Here is a 10532-nt window from a genome sequence, read left to right on the forward strand (position 1 = left end):
CCCTCTCGGTAATGAACATCACATAAGCCTTGCAAGCATTGCAACTAATGAGTTAGTTGTGAGATGATGTATTACAGAACGAGTAAAGAGACTTGCCGGTAACGAGATTGAACTAGGTATTAAGATACCGACGATCGAATCTCGGGCAAGTAACATACCGATGACAAAGGGAACAACGTATGTTGTTATGCGGTCTGACCGATAAAGATCTTCATAGAATATGTGGGAGCCAATATGAGCATCCAGGTTCCACTATTGGTTATTGACTGGAGACGTGTCTCGGTCATGTCTACATTGTTCTCGAACCCGTAGGGTCCGCACGCTTAAGGTTTCAATGATAGTTATATTATGAGTTTATGAGTTTTGATGTACCGAAGGAGTTCGGAGTCCCGGATGAGATCGGGGACATGACGAGGAGTATCGAAATGGTCAAGATGTAAAGATCGATATATTGGACGACTATATTCGGACATCGAAAAGGTTCCGAGTGATTCGGGTATTTTTTCAGTGTACTGGAGAGTTACGGGAATATGTATTGGGCCTTATTGGGCCATACGGGAAAGAAGAAAAAGGGCCTCAAGGGTGGCCGCACCCCTCCCCTTGGTCTGGTCCGAATTGGACTAGGGAAGGGGGGTGCCCCCTTCCTTCCTTCTCCTTTTCCCTTCCTCTTTTCCTATTCCATATGGGAGGTGGAATCCTACTAGGACTGAGGAGTCCTAGTAGGAATCCACACTTGAAGCGCCCCCTCCTAGGGCCAGCCTCCCCCTCCCTTGCTCCTTTATATACGGGGGCAGGGGGGCACCTCTAGACACAAGTTGATCCACGTGATCATATTCTTAACCGTGTGCGGTGCCCCCTTCCACCATAGTCCTCGATAATATTGTAGTGGTGCTTAGGCGAATCCCTGCAACGGTAGTACATCAAGATCGTCACCGCGCCATCATGCTGACGGAACTCTTCCCCGACACTTTGCTCGATCGGAGTCCGGGGGTCGTCATCGAGCTGAACGTGTGCTAGAACTCGGAGGTGCCGTAGTTTCGGTGCTTGATCGGTCGGGCCGTGAAGACGTATGACTACATCAACCGCGTTGTGCTAACACTTCCGCTGTCGGTCTACAAGGGTACGTAGATCACACTCTCCCCTCTCGTTGCTATGCATCACCATGATCTTGCGTGTGCGTAGGAATTTTTTTGAAATTACCACGTTCCCCAACAGTAACCCCACTTGTGCTTAAACGATGAGTATGACCTATGATCAAATGTTCTCATTTGACTCCTAAGTCAATGTACTCATATATACATGACCTAGTCATCGCCTATTGCTAGAGTGTTTGTGAATGCTTTGCCACATGTTTCATTTGACATCTTATTGTGTGAGCATGTTGATTGCATATTTTTCTCATTCAAGGACATCCATTTGTTGCTTTGATTGTTTGGTCATTTTATTTTGCCAAATGGGTGGACAAGAATGCCTAAGAACTCCCTCTAGCTATCTATGCTTTTCTCGTCTCAAACTCTATTCATGCTACATCACAAAGTTTGATCAAGTCAGATTTGAACCCTCTGGGTGAGGAGCACTCGGAGCCCCCGATTCGTCATAGACTTAAACTTCCAAAACCTCTCTATGCATTTCGGTCTGACCAATTCATTCCTTTCGGTCATACCCAGTTCATTGAGTTGATCTAGGTTTTCAATCTCAGTCACTTCAACCGATTTGAACAGTTTGGTCACACCAAGTTGCAGTAACCGCTTGCGATTCTACATCTCGGTGCCACCGAGTCGTTCCACTCGGTCACACAGACAGGGTCGGGATATATATACCCATGGGTCAAATTTTGGAAATTCCCCCGAAACCCTTCACCCGCGCGTATCCTGCTCTGCCGACTCAGGTCTCTGTATCGTCTCCTCATCGCCAGCAACCTCCCGCCACTAGTCTCTGCTGCCGTCAACGAGAATCTTCGCCGTCGTTGTCATTGTAGCGAGTTCACCGCCGAGTTAGGGTATGAACTTGACCCTATGTGCAATCTTAACCTCTGATTCCTGCACTTAGGTCAATGCCATGTTTCTTACCACGTATGAGATTACTCTATCGAGCAAAAAACTTCCTTTAGATTAGTTTTGATTCAAAAAATTAGGGTTAGGTTTCTGCCGAACTCATGTCGGACCAACCGAGTTCTAGAAATCGGCCTCACCGATTTGGCCTAGGCCATTGCACTTGTAATTTTCGGTCTGACCGAAACTTACGAAATGGTGTGACCGAGTTTGATTCTCAGTGAAACCCTAGCATTCTCAGAGTCACCAAACTGTGTCTCGGTCTGACCGATTCCACTAGTTTAGACTCTAATATTGCTTTAGTGTCACCGAGCTTAACAAATTGGTAGCTCTGAAATGCTTTCTGTAGAAAACTAAAACTAAGTTTTTGACTCAATTCTTTTGCAAAATCTATGCACTCTGTGATGGTCATCCACTCTATCTCAACTACATCTATTCACAGGGTCAGCTTTCAGTTTGAAGTGTTAGCTATGTCAGATCAAAGCGACAGCCAGAACAAGTCTGAGGAGCAAGTTAACTTCAGTGAGGGCACTAGTCCCTCTGGCAGTTATGATGAGGGTAGCAGAAGCACCCCAAGCAACTTGCCCAAGCTAGCAACCAGGACAAGGACAAAGAGAAACTCAGATTATGAGGATGAAGATTATGTTGCTGTTGAGGAGGAGGTCAGCTCCAAGAAGAAAGTTGTCAAGAAAGAATTTGGCACTGCAGCTTATATCAAACCTGGTTTGCACAAGAAAGCTCTTGATAACTCACAAGTATAGGGGATCACAACAGTTTTCTAGGGTAGAGTATTCAACCCAAATTTATAGATTCGACACAAGGGAAGCCAAAGAATATTTGAAGGTATTAGCAGCTGAGTTGTCAATTCAACCACACCTGGAGATTAATTATCTGCAGCAACATGATCAGTAGCAAAGTAATATGATAGTTTTGATAATAGTAGCAGCAACAATGGTAATGGTAATAGTGATAGCACTAGTTTTGCAGCAAGTGCAACAGTAACGATAGCAGTAGTAACTTAGCAAGAACAATATAGGATAAATTCGTAGGCATTGGATCGGTGACTTGTTGGATGATATTCATCATGAGACAGTTATAACCTAGGGCGATACGACACTAGCTCCAATTCATCAATATAATGTAGGCATGTATTCCATAAATATTCATACGTGCTTATGGAAAGAACTTGCATGACATCTTTTGTCCTACCCCCATGGCAGCGGGGTCCTATTGGAAACTAAGGGATATTATGGCCTCCTTTTAATAGAGAACCGGAACAAAGCATTAACACACGGTGAATACATGAACTCCTCAAACTACGGTCATCACCGGGAGTGGTCCTGACTATTGTCACTCCAGGGTTGCCGGATCATACCACGTAGTAGGTGACTATAACTTGCAATATCAGATCTAGAACATGGATATAATGGTGATGACATAAACGGTTCAGATCTTAAATCATGGCACCCGGGCCCAAAGTGACAAGCATTAAGCATGGCAAAGTTATAGCAACATCAATCTTAGAACATAGTGGATACTAGGGATCAGGCCCTAACAAAACTAACTCGATTACATGATGAATCTCATCCAACTCCTCACCGACCAGCGACCTACGAAGGAATTACTCACTCTCGGTGGGGAGCATCATGGAATTGATGATGGAGAAGGGTTGGTGATGACGAAGAATGAAGATCCCCCTCTATGGAGCCCCAAACGGACTCCAGATCTGTCCTCTCGATGAAGAATAGGAGGTGATGGTGGCTCTGTCTCATGGATCGCGATAATTCTTTCTCCCTGATTTTTTTCTGGAAAATAGGATTTTATAGCATCGGTTTCAGGGTCTGCGGGCCACCATGTGGGGACAATCCACCTGGGTGCGCTAGGAGGGGGCGCGCCCTAGTGGGTTGTGCCCACCCAGGTGCCCCCCCTCCGATGGATCTTGGCTCCAGAAATTCTTATTTATTGTATAAAAATCCTTGCAAAGTTTCATTCCGTTCCGAGAACTTTTATTTCGACACAAAAACAACACCATGGTAGTTCTGCTGAAAACAGTGTCAGACGGGGGTTAGTTTCATGCAAATTAGAGTCCAAAACAAGAGGAAAGGCGTTAGGAAAAGTATATACATTGGAGACATATCAAAAGCTCCTGCCAAGAGAGTACCCATGTCAAAGGCCAGAGCCTCAACTCTTGAACCCTCCAAATCAACTGAAGAAGAGGCTGCTGGTGAGGGAAACAAAAGGAAAGACAGGGTCAAAAAGACTGTGGCTAGAGTTATTGGAAAGCCATCAATGATGATCCAATCATATGAAGAAGATGAAGAAGAGGATGCTGCACCAGCATCCAAAGCACAGAAGCTGATGGGGGATGCCATCAAGTCTGGGGCTACTCCATCAAAGCCCAAGACTGCCCCCAAAGCTACAACTCAAGCTTCAAAGTCTGCACCCAAGAGATCCACCAGGAATATATCAGCTGCTGAGAAGAACAAGGCCCCAGTTCCTGAAATGGAAGATGAAGAAGAAGAGGAATCCCAAGTGCTCAGAAAGTTAAAGCCAAAGATCCCTGATCATGATGATAATCATCCCGTGGCTAAAAACATGAAAGAAAGAAAGGATGCAGGTCTTAGATTGTGGAGACAATCAGACCCCTATGCTGCAAGGAGAAGAACTATTGTGGACTACAGATTTCACACCAAGGAACAATAGGACTTTTATGATACTATCCTCTTGGATAAGAAGCCCATTGTGTGTGACATGAAGTGGGTGGACTGGAAATACATTGACAACAATGAAGATAATTTCCATGGAGTGCATGAAAGTTTCAGACTCAATGGAGTAGACACTTTTGTGGGTTAGAAATTGACCAAGTGGAATGATGAGCTTATCATGCAGTTCTATTCAACAGCTTACTTCTACCCAGATGGGAGAATTGTATGGATGACTGAAGGTACAAGGTATCAGTCTACTGTTGCTGAGTGGGACAAGCTTATCAATGCCCATGAAGAGCATGAGGATGACATTGATGTCTATGCCAAGCGCAAGAAAGATCACAACTCCATGGCCAACATGTATAAGGAGATACCTGACATGGCCCTGGAAACACACAAGCTAGGCTCAGTGTACTATATGTTGTCTAGACTGGCCACCATGAACACTATATTGAGGCACACCTTGTTGCCCAAATCAAGAGATCACAAGATGATCATAGGCCACTCCATCAACTTGCTTCAACTATTTGATGTGCCACCGAAATTCAAGATGATGAGCTTGATAGTTGAAACCATCAAGAGAACTACAACAGACCAAAAGAGATCATGTGGGTATGCTCCACACATTCAGATGCTCATCAACTCCAAGATGGGAAAAGGCATGTATCTCCTGGATAAAGAGCACCTTCCCTTGAGACCTGATCGTGAGGACAACACATTTGTTATGGATGTTTCAGATCCTACATCAGTAGAGGCTCGAGAGAAGAGAGAGAAGGCAAAGCAGAGAAGGCAGCCAAGATGCCAAGTGTTGAAGAGGCATCCCAAGTTTTTCTCAAGTCTAAACAAGATCAACTTAGCTATCTCATTCAGGCTACTTTGAGGATTGAGAATGGCTTGGCCAACCTGACTCAAAATCAAGAGAGTCTTGAGAGAATTTTTGAGACAAAACTTCATGACTTGGATGTCAAGGTGACAGAAATTCAGACTTCTGTGGAGAAGATCCAACAAGAGCTTGAGGATAGGAGTGACAAGACCACTATTGATGCTTATCAAAGGGTGCCTAGAAGGCAGAGGTCTGCAGCAGTGCCAGTGACAGACACTTGAGCTACAACTTCAGCTCCTGCAGCCACAACTTCAGTTGCCCCTCCAGTTGCAACTCCACCAGCGCCTACAACCTCTTTAGATGCATTTGTTGCAGGACTCCTCTCCATGCCACCTTCGCACTCGAGAGCTCCCGAAGATCAAGCTTAGAGAGCCGCATAGCACTATGCATTTTCAAGCTTTTTGGTAACTTGTTGCCAAAGGGGGAGAAAGTGTATAGATCATAGGCTTCGAGAGAGAGTGCTTTGCTTCTTTTTGTCTCTCTTGCTACTTATTTGCTTGCTTGTTTGATTGATACTACATTTATGTGTGTGAGATACTTGTATGGTCATGTGTTTTATCATATCATACTTTAATGCTTGTGCTTGGATGATGATATTCTCCATCTCTTATATATGATCATTCACTTTTTGCCTTGGTGATGAGTGCGTATTTCATATTCTATCATTTTGAGCGCTCCACCAAGATGTATGTGACATGGAAGAGTAACCCATGATACTAATCGATTGTGCATTTTCATTCAAAAGCAAATCTTAAATAGTGCACAAATTTAGAGGGAGCTCTTGCTTATCACATACTTCTCAAAGCGACGATGTATTTCATTCTTATTATCATTTGTCGAAGCTTTGATCTATATGTTGTTATCAATTACGAAAAAGGGGGGAGATTGAAAATGCAACTAATCCCTGGGTGGTTTTGGTAATTCTTAACAACATATAGCTCATTGAACTAATATTCTTTCAAGATAATCATTTCAGAAAGTTGAATGATTGGCATGGCATGGACTAGAGATGTGGACCCCTCAAAATGCTAAGGACACATATTGGCACAAGCTCAAGACTCTACATTTTCATTTTAGTGATCCAAGATCACATTGAGTCCATGGGAAAAACCAATACTATTAAAAGGGGATGAGGTGTTGTTTAATGGCTTGCTTGCTCAAAATGCTTAGTGATATGCTCCAAAATCCCTCAACCACTTTCTCATTTCCACATATGTCCTAAACCTAAAGTCAAACTCGGCCCCACCGATTTGATCTATCCGGCGCCACCGAGTTCATTTGACATAGCCATAGCCAGAAACCCTAATCAGTTCGCTCTCACCAATAGGGATCTCGGTCTCACCGAGATGGGATCGCAAACTCTCGGTTTCCTTTCATAATGTTTCGGTCTAACCAAGATGAGCAATCGGTCCCACTGAGTTCGCAATGCAAACTCTCTGTTTCCTTTTCGTAACGTTTCGGTCTCACCGAAATGAGCGATTGGTCCCACCGAGTTTGCCTGACCAACTCTATGTTTGCCTATTACTGAAATCAGTCTCACCGAGTTCATGTGATCGGTCTCACCGAGATTAAGTTATGCCCTAAGTCTAACACAATCGGTCCCACCGAGTTGATCATGTCGGTCCCACCGAGTTTGGTAAATTGTGTGTAAGGTTAGATTTTGTGTGGAGGCTATACATACCCCTCCACCCTTCCTCCATTCATGGGGGGAGCCATCAGAACGTGCCTACACTTCCAGCATTCATTTTCTGAGAGAGAACCACCTACTCATGTGTTGAGACCAAGACATTCCAATCCAATCACAAGAATCTTGATCTCTAGCCTTCCCCAAGTTGCTTTCCACTCAAATCATATTTCCACCATATCCAAATCTGTGTAAGAGAGAGAGTTGAGTGTTGGGGAGACTATCATTTGAAGCACAAGAGCAAGGAGTTCATCATCAACACACCATCTATTACCTTTTGGAGAGTGGTGTCTCCTAGATTAGTTAGGTGTCACTTGGGAGCCTCCGTCAAGATTGTGGAGTTGAACCAAGGAGTTTGTAAGGGCAAGGAGATCGCCTACTTCGTGAAGATCTACCCAAGTGAGGCAAGTCCTTCGTGGGCGATGGCCATGGTGGGATAGACAAGGTTTCTTTTTTGTGGACCCTTCATGGGTGGAGACCTCCGTGGACTCATGCAGTTGTTACCCTTCGTGGGTTGAAGTCTCCATCAACGTGGATGTATGATAGCGCCACCTATCGGAACCTTGCCAAAAATCGCCGTGTCTACATTGTGTTTTCTCCCTCCAAACTCCTCCCCTTTACCTTCATATGCAATGATTTACATTCTGCTGCTATACTCTTAGAATTGCAGGTGTAGGTTGATTGCTTGACTAGTGATAAGTTGCTAAAATCTGCTAAGACTTAAAATTGGGAAAAGGCTAGATTTTTATTTGGTTAAGTAGCCTAATCACCCCCCTCTAGACATACTTTCGATCCTACAAGGTGGAGGGGCTAGGAGTCCATCCCTACTCTTGATAGGAGCTGGAGCCAAGGGGAAGGTGTCCTATTCCTAGTAGGAGTTGGGTTCCTAGTCCCCTTCCACATGTCTTAGCCACATGGGACTCTTAGGGGCTCGTACGCCTGGCTCATGTAGGCCAGGGCGCCCCCTTTGACCCCATGTTGTCATGCGGGACGTGGTGGACCCACTTGTGGACTTCCGGGCCCCTCCGAAATCCTCCGGAACCCGGTACAATACCGAAAAAATTGCACCTCTTTTCGGAACCCAAATATGATTTCCCATATATAAATCTTTACCTCTAGACCATTCCGAGACACCTCGTGACGTCCGGGATCTTATATGGGACATCAAACAACATTCGGTTACCAATCATCAAATATCCCAATACTAATCTAGCGTCAACAAACGTTAAGCATGCAACCCTACGGGTTCGGGAATCATGTAGTCATGACCGAGACACCTCTCCGGCCAATAACCAATAGCAGGACCTAGATGCCCATATTGGTTCCTACATATTACACAAAGATCTTTTATCAGTTGAACCAGGATGTCAATGATTCGGTTAATCCCGTATGCAATTCCCTTTGTCCAGCGATATGTTACTTGCTCGAGATTCGATCGTCGGTATCTCCATACCTAGTTCAATCTTGTTACCGGCAAGTCTCTTTACTCATTCTGTAATACAAGATCTCGTGACTAACTCATTAGGCACATTGCTTGCAAGCTCTTTGCAATGTTGTATTACCGAGAGGGCCGAGAGATATCTCTCCATGACACGGAGTGACAAATCCCAGTCTAGATCTGTGCCAACCCAACAAACACCTTTGGAGATACTTGTAGAGCACCTTTATGATCACCCAATTACGAAGTGATGTTTGGATATACGCTAAGTATTTCTCCGGTGTCATGGACTTGCATGATCTCATGGTATTAGGAATAGATACTTGACATGAAGAAAGCTATAGCAATAAACTGATATGATCAAATGCTAAGCTTACGGTTGGGTCTTCTCCATCACATCATTCTCCTAATGATGTGATCCCGTTATCAAATGACAACTCATGTCTATGGTTAGGAACCTTAACCATCTTTGATCAACGAGCTAGTCTACTGGAGGCTTACTAGGGACATAGTATTTGTTTATGTATTCACACATGTATTTAAGTTTTCGATCAATACAATTCTAGCATGAATAATAAACCTTTATCATGAAAAAGGAAATATGATAATGACCAATTTATTATTGCCTCTAGGAAATATTTCAAATAGTCTCCCACTTGCACTAGAGTCAATAATCTAGTTCACATCGCTATGTGATTAACCCCCAATGAGTTCTGGGGTTTGATCATGTTTTGCTTGTGAGAGAGGTTTTAGTCAACGGGTCTACAACATTCAGATCCATGTGTACTTTGCAACTCAATGTCTCCATCCTTGATCCAATCACGAATGGAGTTGAAAGGGGTGTTAAATATGCACTTCATATGTAAATCCCGCCTCAACGCTCAGTTTGGAACTACTGTGAACGTTTGATCCACTTGACGTATCATGTTCGAGACTCAAGGTCATCCAGATCATCTCAAAGATTGCATCGACGTAAACGTTTATGACGAACTCTTTATTGCCTCCATAAACGAGAAACATTTCCTTTAGTAACTTAAGGATAATTTTTTTACCGTTGTCCAATGATCTTCTGCCGCGGCCGAGCCTTCAGTCTCACTCAACTTCACACCTCGCAATACAGGCAAGAACTTCTTCTTTGACTGGTCCATTTTGAACTCCTTCAAAAACCTTGTAAGGTATGTGCTCTGTGAAAGTTTTACCAGGCGCATTGATCTATCTCCATAGATCTTGATGCCCAATATGTAAGTTGCTTTATCTAGGTCTTCCTTTGAAAAACTCCTTTCAAATAACTCTTTTATGCTTTCCTGAAATTCTACATCATTTCCAATCATCAATATGTCATCCACATATACTATCTGAAATGTTACAAACCTCCCAGTCACTTTCTTGTAAATACAAGCTTCTCCACAAACTTGTATAAACCATAACTCTTTGATCACCTCATCAAAGTGCATGTTCCAACTCTGAGATGCTTGCACCAGTCCATAGATGGATTGATGGAACTTGCATACTTTGTTAGCATCCTTAGGATCGACAAAACCTTCTGGTTGTCTCATATACAACTCTTACTTAAGAAACCCATTAAGGAATGTCGTTTTGACGTCCATTTGCTAGATATCATAATCATAAAATGCAGCAATAGCTAACATAATTCTAAAATACTTAAGCATCGCTACGGGTGAGAAAGTCTCATCGTAGTCAACCCCTTGAACTTGTCGGAAACCCTTTGAGGGAGTCCTGGACTAAGGGGTCCTCGGGCGTCTGGCCTGTT

Source organism: Triticum aestivum, chromosome 2A (genome assembly GCF_018294505.1).
Source record: "Triticum aestivum cultivar Chinese Spring chromosome 2A, IWGSC CS RefSeq v2.1, whole genome shotgun sequence".
In the NCBI taxonomy this organism is placed as follows: Eukaryota; Viridiplantae; Streptophyta; class Magnoliopsida; order Poales; family Poaceae; genus Triticum; species Triticum aestivum.